Below are 11078 nucleotides of genomic sequence, written 5' to 3'. Positions count from 1 at the left end.
CGTACTGAACATTCCTGTTACCATTTTTTTTAATGCTGTATCTTCGTTTCAAGAAAAACATTGTTTTGTATTACATTGTTGATTTATTCAAGAATTTTTGGTAAGACAAAAATCAACTCTAAGCACCAAAAACCATATACATTAAAGCATCTGTTTCTTTCACTTAAGGTGGTATGGGTGTCTTCCTCCATCTTGAATTGTAAAAAACAGAGAACCAAAGGTACATATTTTCTATCAAGTTAGCAAAATGGGATGCAGGAATGCAGATATTCAATGTCATTTTCATTTAAAAGAACCAATTTATAAGAATATAACTTGCAAATATTAATATTTTTGCAAATGTTGATTAGTTTTGGTTGTTTTTAAAAATTTTTAAATTGGCATTTCAAGGGGAGGTAACTCTAAAACAGTGCATTTTCTGAAGGATTCTGCATGAAATTTTCCTATTTTGTATTTTAGCCTGAAAAAACGTACGGTGACCCTATCTTTTCTTTTGATATTCTCAAAGCATTGTCTGAAAGCTATCTTTTCCTTAAGTATTTAACAGGCCATAATTTTGTATAGTTTCTAATCACAAAATGGTGTTTTTTCCTGTATAATCCATACAAAATGTGTCATTTTGTCACGTCCTGTAGCTTGAGAAAATGCACGGTGACCTATCATTTTATTATATTTTTCAACATGTATCAATAGATACTACGTTTTGGCAAAGTATGAACAAATTCTATCATTTTTTTTTTAGACTCCCATACCACCTTAAGGTAGTTAAGTTAAATAAAAAAAATACAGAATTTTCCTATACTTTGCCAAAATAAAGATTTTACTGTGCTTTTTCATAAAAATAATAAAAAGTATGGGTCACCGCCCTATTTTTCATGGTACGAGTTGTTAAAAATTGCCATAGTTTGCTTAGATTGTTCATGAAAAAACACATTTTTGTGAATAAAAATCAATCTATAAAACAGGATTTTGAAATAAAATATATAAAATTAGGTTTTATAACATATTTTAATAAAAATAAAAAATGTTGTCAACAAACTAGTTTTCTTGCTACAAGTAAAAAATAAAAATAAAGTTGAATTCTTTGCTTCGCTGTTTTACGTCATGCCCACTAACAAATTGAAAACTGTACCTATACGCCTTATTTTTAGTCCAGATTTTTAGTATTCGTATTGTTATCTTAGAAAGTCTTACTGATTACAATACTACAATAGGTAACAATTTGACAATTTAGTAGTGTCAACCCTGTGGTTATGACCCGCGTGTATATAGCATATTAATCCTGAATACAACGTTTGGTGGTGCGCCTGTCAGATGCGGAACGTACAGATAAGGTAATAGGTAACAGGTGAATATACTATTGGTATCGGTAGCGGACTCGACCCGGAACTTCTTAATTATTGGCAATATTAATTACGTGGAAAACAAAAGGGCCTGGAGTGGTGTAATTTTTAATCTACACCTTTGTACTATATTAGTTATATATAAAGTTGAATTCTGTGATTCGTCGTTTTTACGTGATGACGGCTGACAAATTGGACCTCGTAATTTTAGTATTATAGATTTACAACATTAACGTTTTTTGTTCTGTTTCAATGTCGATAAGATTTTATCAGTTACGCCAAATATATATTCATTAAACTCATGTAGTCCCCATATTCTTTCGTTTGAAAAGACGATATGAACTATTTATAGACTTGAAAAATCGCAATATCAATATAACAGTTGTTAGTGTTTTTTGGGGAAAAAATATCGACGGATTCATAACTGAAGGAAAGTTTTATTTAATCTTGATAATGTTGTATGTGAAGGGTGGCAGTGATTATATTCCACACTTTGTAGAGGCAAAAATCCAATTGAGCAGGAGCCCATGGGTGCTGCCATTGTTGAAATATATATTGCATTGTGGGTAATGGGAGATAACTCTAACATATATTTTAGCGTTGTCCAGACAATATGTGTACTAATGAGACAAAATCACACAAAAGCAATTATTTTTATAATAACATTTCTTAATTTGTAAAGATATCAAGGTTTCCCATTTGTTTTGTAAAGTATTTCTTTAATGAAAAATATATATTTCAGTACTTTTATAGTACATTATTAAAGGCATTAGGGAACAATCTGATATGCTAAAATAGACAAATTATAATATATACCATTTTTTGAACTAGGTCAGTTGAAAGTAGTTGAGAATAACTGTTTATATACAAATAATGCACCAGATTGACCAAATTCATGTTCCAAACGTTATTTGGTATCTGCCTGATTTTTAGGCGGACTACTGCTTAAATACATTAGAAAAATGATAGCTTCTTATACAAATATCTTTTTTAATTTTGACTTATCTATGTGATCATAATAATGAGTTGTCTTCCTTTCAAATAATGTTAAAATCGACATTTGTTATCTCAAATCTCCGATTTGACACGAATTGTCTAACAAATGCAGCAGTTGTATACCACTGTTCAAAGTCATAAATCTATTCAACGTAAAGGAATCCGGGATTCAAACTAAAAACGAAGGGAACACATCTACTGTTTGAAAGACAACTCGATTTTGTTACTAGATTTAAAAAAAAATAAAAACTTTTTTAATACTATAGTATTTTCTTTTTGCCTTGAATGTTCATTTTGATTTGGCATTACACAGATACAAATGTAAGATAATAATCCAGTGAGCGATGGATTTTTACATGTTTCTTAGCTTCGAACAAATAAACTTCCAACTCAAAATACGGGTGTTCTGTATTTAATACATTTAATACTATGTAACCACTTATCTAAAAATATAAATCTTGTTTGTTGTTTACTTTCCTTCAAGAAAAAATCATGACCATTGCACGAATAACTTGCCCTTATTTGATAATACTGTCGATATTAACTTAAATTTATCATTGAAATGAGAACGCTATCAACAGATACCAAGTGGAAACAAGTCAGTTTTCCACTCTTAATGCGATTATCTAAAAATACAATTACCTGTATCCAAACCACCCATTCTTGTCTAAATGATGAAAGTAGTAGTAAGAGGTAGAGGGTCAAATTGCTGGAGATCTCAGCATAAAAAACAGTGTATACTAGTATTTGTTTTCTGCAGAAATTATAAGTCTATAGACTTGAGTGCCTCATGACAACACTGGAATCACTTTTTCTTTAGAACTATGTATTCAGGGTGACAGACATCAACATATTTATATTCAATTCATCTTAATTGCAAAACTTTTTTTCCCTTATTCGTATTAGGACTTATAAATAATATAACTTATAGGACTTTTCGTGCCTTGAGGAAATAACAGTTTGTGATACAATGCCCGGACTGTTCCCAATCAGAAGTACCAGGATTTGACCCGTCGTGTAGTGGAGTTCTGGTCGATCGTTATGATTCATGGTGTATTTCATTGTACGACTTCATTTCAGGTAAACGTCGATGAGTTCAATGACACTATCACTTATGTATTAAAGGCTTCGAAATTAAAGTATCAGCCACCATCATAAATTGAATGTAGTATGTACATGTACCTGCAATTAGATTCAAAATAATTCGGAAATGCAGACAAGGTTAGATGAATGAAGTCGAAATAGAAGTTGTTGTTGTTAATTTCATTTATTATCAATTGTATTGATGTGTATTATCTTTGCAGATATTTATTTTGGCGTCACATTGACAATTATTGGAGTAGTGATAATTGTGATCATGATTATCATGATTATCAAAAAACGGTAACCTTTACTTTTACATGTAAATGTTCAACAATGATGACATCACGATATATCTAAATGTTGGTTAAATTTCAATTTTCATATTTTGTTTGATTAAGATAAGGGTTAGTGTCAAACAATATCAGAATGTAGTTAATAAATTAGATCATGGATGAACGCTAAACAACAACTTAACACCGACTTATAGATGTTTGATTTTATGTTTATCTATTAATTTTGCTAATTTCAGGAATCGTATTAAATATTGTTTTCGTAATACTGCATTCGAAGATTTGAACGGGCCTTCTGGATCATTCGAGGAAGCATGGGATCTTCAGAAAATCTAACGATTAAGAAATAAGTACTTCGCTGATTATTATGATTCTGTTGATATTGTAATCACTTTGCATTAGTTGAGTTCAACGAAGTTATATAGAAGAAGATTGTGACTATCGAATGCCGTATGATACCCATACGTACTCTCTTAGTACAGTTAACAATGATTTTGTCAAACACTCTGAACGATGTCCAAAGGGGCAAATGATATGATATCATTTGTCATTAAAGTCTCAGACAGGGTATATAATGTATATATAATAACATTCACGGCTGATTTTTTATTTAGTTGATAATGTTTAATGTAATGATGAATATGAAAAATACAACCTTTTAAATACATCATAATTCTATCCTACACGAATACATACATGGAGAGTTGTATCATTGACACTCATACAACATATTCCTACATCTATTAACAACTGTATAAGTTAATCTTAGTTTTTATACAATTCAGTTCACCACACGGTAAGACCTTATGGCAATATATACATGTATATAAAAATTGTGAACACATCACTGTATGGATTGTTAAATATATAACATCACAGAATAATATGATAACTTTAAAGTTCTAACAATATAATAGCTTACATGTATGTATAAACGGAAAACTGAAATTACAGAATCTCGCAATTTTGACCATTTCTGCAAATATTGAATATTTATTAAAAAAAAAAGAACTTTGTTACGAAAAACTATAATTCTGCTGAAGATATTTTATTTCTGAAACATTTGCCAAAGTTTGATTCAAAATTTGACAAAAATGTCAGTGCGAAAGCCGCGTATTCGTTCTGTACCTCCTTCCATATGACGTAACGGACAGAATATCAAGGGCGATAATACCATAGTTCATATAGATGGCGCGCACATCGCAGTCTATCGTGGATTTATATTTGTTTATGTCGGGTACGTGTGAATTTTATTTGTTTTCTGAATAAAAAACAGTCAAACTGAGTAATATGTTTATTGAATCCCTATGGTAAACTATTTATTTAGATGACTCTTTCTTTTAAGTAACATTTTACATGCGTTATTTACATTAAAATACCTCAAAAAGATTGGCCTACATATTTCACAGACTCCGTCCAAAAATATGGCGGGTAAAACCTGCCTCTAAAAATAACTGACACACATGCATCCTACCGACTCTATAAATATAAAAATTCCAAATATGGTCAGAAAAAGGGCTAAGCTTTCCCCTAATTACCATAATTACCAATCATTCGATTCGGAAAGATGCAAACGAGGCAATTATAGGAAGCTGGAATTTCAGCCATTACATTTGCAGGAATACGGCGAAAGTCACCAAGAAAACCACAAATATTCTTTTATTTTAATAGTTTTCCCAATCAGGATTTGTTTCTCACATCTCATATAGTTTGACCAGATTTAACTTAATATAATTATGTAGTTATTTAGCAGGATTTGGAGATTGTGAGCCATCATTGGCATCACATGCTTGATCTATTGACCTCCAATTTATCTTTTAAATTGCCATTCCAGGGTTTTTGAATTAACAGCATATATTTTGATACCTCGAAAATACATATGCACTGTACAGTTCCTATATTTGCACATTAAATATCGCCTGTTCTAGTGAAAATCAACTTGTTTTTGCATTTCATTACATTATTGTAGCATTGTAAATAAAAAAAAAACAACCTTTTTTTCTGACAGTTTTCCCACTCAGGATTTATTGCTCATATATGTCATAAATTTTGACCAGATTTTACTTAATATAATTATGTAGTTATTTTTGTAGGATTTAGAGAATGTGGGCCATCATTGGTATCACTTGCTTGGTCTATTGACCCCTATTTTTTCTTGATTAAAAATTGCCATTCCAGATATTTTTGTATTTACAGCATATTTTGATACCTAGAAAATGCATGTGCACTGTATTGTTTTCCCATTTGCAGATTGAGTAGCCAATGTACTAGCGAAAATAAAGTTGTTTTTGCATTTGTTCATTTTATAATTGTAGGTCTGAAAGTGTAAATAAATTACATTGAAAAGAAAATTGTTTTGTTGTTATATTGAATCAAATATTTACATGATTTTTTTCATATCTTTGTTGTGTTTTTTATTACAGTTTTATTTCTTATCCTGTAGTGTCATTTTTCAAACTTCATAAAGTGACATTCAAACATTTGAGGTTTCTATTTCTATCTTCAAATTTTCAGGAATGTCTCAGAGGTCCAATTGTTTTATGGTTCATCCTGATCAAGAGCCAGGACCATGTTGTAATTGTGGTCAGGAGGATATCTCCAAACGCTATGTCCACCTCATACACAAAAAATCAGAAAATCCTGGTTTCTGTAATTTTATTAAAGAAAATTATAAAATTTCAGATCTTTCATGCATTTGCAGGAAATGTGAACTGAAGTTCAAAAGAATATTTGCTCGAACATCTGAGGACATCCAAGGTCCTTCATTGTCAAAAAAATCATGTACAATTGAAAAAAAATATATCTATTAATGAAAAGGCTTCTTGTTTTTTACATCAGTATTCAAAATGTGACAATTCAGCAGATCACAACACTACTGTTGACCCAGGTATATTTCAAAAATTATTTGATATTAATTTTGAACATTTACAAGACACATTACCAGTATCACTTTGTCACATCCACTACAACACTTTTAGTAATTGGAAAAAGGAACAGGTCTGTGTAATGTGTGAAAAGATTTCCAGAACTGAAAGATTTATCTGTATTTCAGACTGTACAAATGACCTGTTTTTACAGTATCTTAAACAGGAATTAAATTTTGAATCAGAATTAAATATTTCAGAAAGAATTATTGCTGTTCCTACTGTTATATCAGTTTTAACCTGTTTTGTAGATCTGAAGCAGGAGAAGAGGCAAAATTTCAGACCCCTCAATATCTAACTGAACGTTTGAATAACTTGACATGTATAGACCCTGTGGATATATGTGCCGACAACATTGACACTGTCACCCTACATCATGTTATTGAATTTGTCGTCAAATCATTTCTTGACGATAAACCATTATTATTACCTGTTGTTTATGAAAAGTATATGAATTTATTGAAAACAAATATTAACACATTCAAATGTACCATATCTAGCAATGAGCAATTAAAGCTGCTCAACCATAACCTTAAATGGTTACTTAGAATGCTGAAGGTTAAGTTAGGGAAAGCTTTGCTACACTTTGTTCCAAAGAGAAAAAAAGATGGTAGTTTAATTTACAGGAATGGTGCTGATTTACTCAGTTCTTTGCATACAATGACAGTAAATTTTTACAGTACATTAAATGAAAAAAATGAAGAAGTTACAAAATTAATTTACAATAATAAAAAATTAATTTCAGAGAAAAACTCAAAGATGACTAACCATGAAATTTCAGATAAGGCTGTACAAATTTTAAGGACATTTGTGAAACAGTACACATCAGAGAAATCCTTATCAACAGAATTGCCTGATATAAAAAAATTTGACACAGGTTCAGAAATACTTAACATTCCTCCTGTTTTATGGAATTTTTTATTTAGAATTAGTGCCACAATCAAAGAAGACAGAGACTGGTTACAATATGTAGGTGCATGGGACAGACATTACATTGAGCAGCCTTTTAATGTATGTAAAACATTCCACAGACTTTTTATTTCCAGTTGTATTTTTAATACTCAAAATTCACAGTGTGTTAAACCATTACATTTGTTACTGACAGATGTTGCAGACAAATTTTCAAATTCTTCTTCAGCATATTTATCCATTAATGCAAGAATTGGTGCTGACATCTCCAAAGACTCTTTACGTCGATTTATAACAAGTCGATGCAAAGAATTGGAACAAACAAACAGATTTATTTCTCCACACAGGTTTACTATAGCCAGTTTTGATAATTTGGATAAGTTATTCAGTAGTTGTTTCAGGAAAAGACAAAAGTGGGTTCCATGGTACAACTATACAAATAGCTACACCCTGTCCTAGTTTACCAACTACCAGTACTGTTGATTTTTCTGTAAATATTGATTCCCTTTCAGATGATATGGTTGTAGATTCCTCCAGAGACAGATCCATCCCTATTGAGATCATCACTGCAATAACTAATTCAAAAGACAACATTGGTCTTCCATCATCTATTGCAGAAAACAGATTTTCACATGTTACACTTTCAGATTTTAACTGTTCTTCAAATGAGTCCAAATCTTATGTCAAGTTCAAAGAAGATATGAAACGTTATGGTTTCTCTTAATTTTATTTGCAGGAGAAGCACATTTCAGTTCCTGGTGTTAAGACTTTCTTTTCACTTCCTAAACAGGACACTGAGAAATCATCTTTCACATCAATTGCTGTCCTGGATGAAACTGCTGACAAAAAGGAAACTGTTCTACAAGTACTAAATATATTACATGAAAAATTTCAGATTGGTAGTCAGTGTGATTATGCTGTTGTTGTAGGCGATGGTAAAAGTTACGATTACCTCATCAAATTGAAAAAGGAGTATGGTGCCAGTTTAAACTGGGTCCTTCCATACCCAGGAGACTGGCACATTCTAAAAAATTTATTGCCCATTTTTATTAAGGTATACCTAGATGCTGGTCTCAAATAGCTTGCATCCAGATTCCACAATGGATCCACTTTTAAAATCTTACTGAATGTTCCAAATTTTCAGTTACACATAGGTTTTTAACTCAAAAATGGGAGGCAATTTTGAAGTTGCAAATCAGTAAATTTTTATCTGGTTCTCAGAATTTCACTCAATATCAAGAATCTTTTAATGATATTATTTCAGATATTTTATCCTCTTTAGATGCAGAACCTTTGTAACAAAGAACTGTGGAATGACATTTGCAACAAAAAAGATTCAATTTTTTCTATCTTTACAGATGAAATGCTTGAAGATTTTAATACATGGAGAGAACAAGAAAAATTGAAAAGCCAAACATTTTCATTTTGGGACTCTTTTGTTCATGAAGATTTCATGAATTATTTGGGGCTTTATTTTGCAATTAGGACAAGAGATTGGGATTTAAGAAATGCTTGCCTTAAACAGTTAGCTTGTTTGTTCCATGCATTTGACAAGCACAATTATCTCAGAATGATACCCTATCATATTGCAGATTTAAAAACTTATCCCCTTAGGTCATTCAGTTTTTTGCCCAAGGTTGCTTGTCTGTCTCTATTTCAGGTGAGCATGGCTACTCAGTTGCTCTTGATGAAGCACATGAAATGGAGATAAACCTTAAAACCAAAAATGCTCTAAATTCTTTTAGCCAGTAATCTTTAGCAGCACTAACCTATTATTTACCTTACAGGGCTGAAACAATTCACAATTTAAAAACAAAATTACTCCTTGAAAATGAAATGCCACATCATACGCAACATACTACTCCTTATGTTGAATTAGAGGAGAAAAATATTCATGAGTATTTTTGTCATTTAAAGCAGTCTTCTTTATTTTGTACAGGAGATAGACTGACACTGCATCACATTTTTACTGACACTGACGCAACAGCTGAACAGACGGACAGTTTAATGAAATACAGACAGTTAGGACAGGAATATTTATCAAATTATGTAAATTGCTTTTTGCTTAAGACTACGGACAGCAAGACAAAACCCCCTCCCCGAAAAAAAAGAAATTTAAAAACTTTTAGTATTTCCAAGGTTACAGTTCATAGACAAAAGAAAGAAATAAAAGATGAAAAAACTGTTATTTCATGTTTAAGGAAAAAAATAGCTTTTTCTAAATTAACTAACAAGCCAGTTTCTAATTTGGAACAGTTTATACAGCTGCCTCGTGCTATTTGTGATGCTAAGAAATTATATTCAGAATCATTCTTAACTAATTTGCCAGTTTTCATTTCAGCAGCTAAGTCACTAGCTTTTATTATTGATGCCATGTTTATTATTAATACAAGTCCTCTTTCTATTCACAAAACATTTTCAGAATATGCAGCCTTCCTTTTTGACTTGTGGGTAGTACGTCAACATCACCAACTCAAGGCTTCAGAAGTACACATAATATTTGACCACCAGAACAGAAATGGTGTCAGTCCAAAGGACCTTGAACGATCCAGACGTGATTCTGAAATTCAATCCTCAGATTACGAAGAGATATGTCCAAACACAGTCTTGACTCAGAACTGGAGATCTTTTATTGGTGTCAGATTTCAGAAACGCTTACTAGTTAATTTTCTTTCAGACAAATTTTTACAGCTGGCAAATGAAAAGTTTTCAAGTTCTGATTTTCTTTTAGTTACAGCAGGTGGCTTTGACAATGAATTCAAAACAAAGCACTATGCTCCAAACATGGTTCTATTACAGAATATTTTGATGCAGCTGGTGATCATGAAGAGGCAGACACCAGAGTATGGTTGCATGCTGTAACATCATCTGCTATAAACAGCATCATTTACAGTCCTGATACAGATGTTTACTTCATAGGTTTACCAAGACTGAAAAATATAAACAAATCAATGTTTGTTCAGTTGAAAGATACTCCTTATGAAAAATCATTTATTGATATGAACGCATTAGTTCGATCATTAAAAAATGATGTTTTCTTTCAGGGAATTGAAAACATAGAACAATGTATTCAAATTTTGTATATATTTAGTGGATGTGATGATACTTCCTTTTTTAAAGGGTTTAGCAAGAAAACTTTTTTTGATACCTTTAGAAAGTATGCTGGTTTTATTTCAGGTGGTTCTGAGCATGGTCTCCTATGGGCTTCATTCCTTTTACAGATTAATATCAGCTGTATACTTTTCCAGACACTGTTCTGCCTTCCTACCTATTTCATCACCAAAGTCTCTGTTTGATACTATAAATGCAGATACTATTAATGAAAAACATTTAACAATAATTTCAGATATTAGGGAAAAGATGTGGGAGAGAATTTTGACTGAGGTTGAAATTAAGCCAAATGCTGACTCATTAAATTTCATTGGCAGAGATGCTGTTTGGTCTTTATGTTTTGGTCACAAGCGTCTACTGGGTTTTTAAAGCTTCCATCTCTTTCAGATTTTGGATGGCAAATTATAAAATTGTAGGATGAA

The 11078-nt window shown here is 31.5% G+C and overlaps 1 pseudogene; it reads left to right on the top strand.

The window, feature by feature from the left end:
* The first annotated feature begins 7395 nt into the window (after positions 1 to 7395).
* The window catches only part of LOC143046811 (uncharacterized), a 79492-nt pseudogene continuing 75809 nt past the window's right edge, over positions 7396 to 11078 (top strand).

The sequence above is a fragment of the Mytilus galloprovincialis genome, chromosome 9 (assembly GCF_965363235.1).
Source record: "Mytilus galloprovincialis chromosome 9, xbMytGall1.hap1.1, whole genome shotgun sequence".
Lineage (NCBI taxonomy): Eukaryota > Metazoa > Mollusca > Bivalvia > Mytilida > Mytilidae > Mytilus > Mytilus galloprovincialis.
The sequence above is the reverse complement of the archived record's forward strand: the minus strand, read 5'-3'. Positions and strand labels throughout refer to the sequence as shown.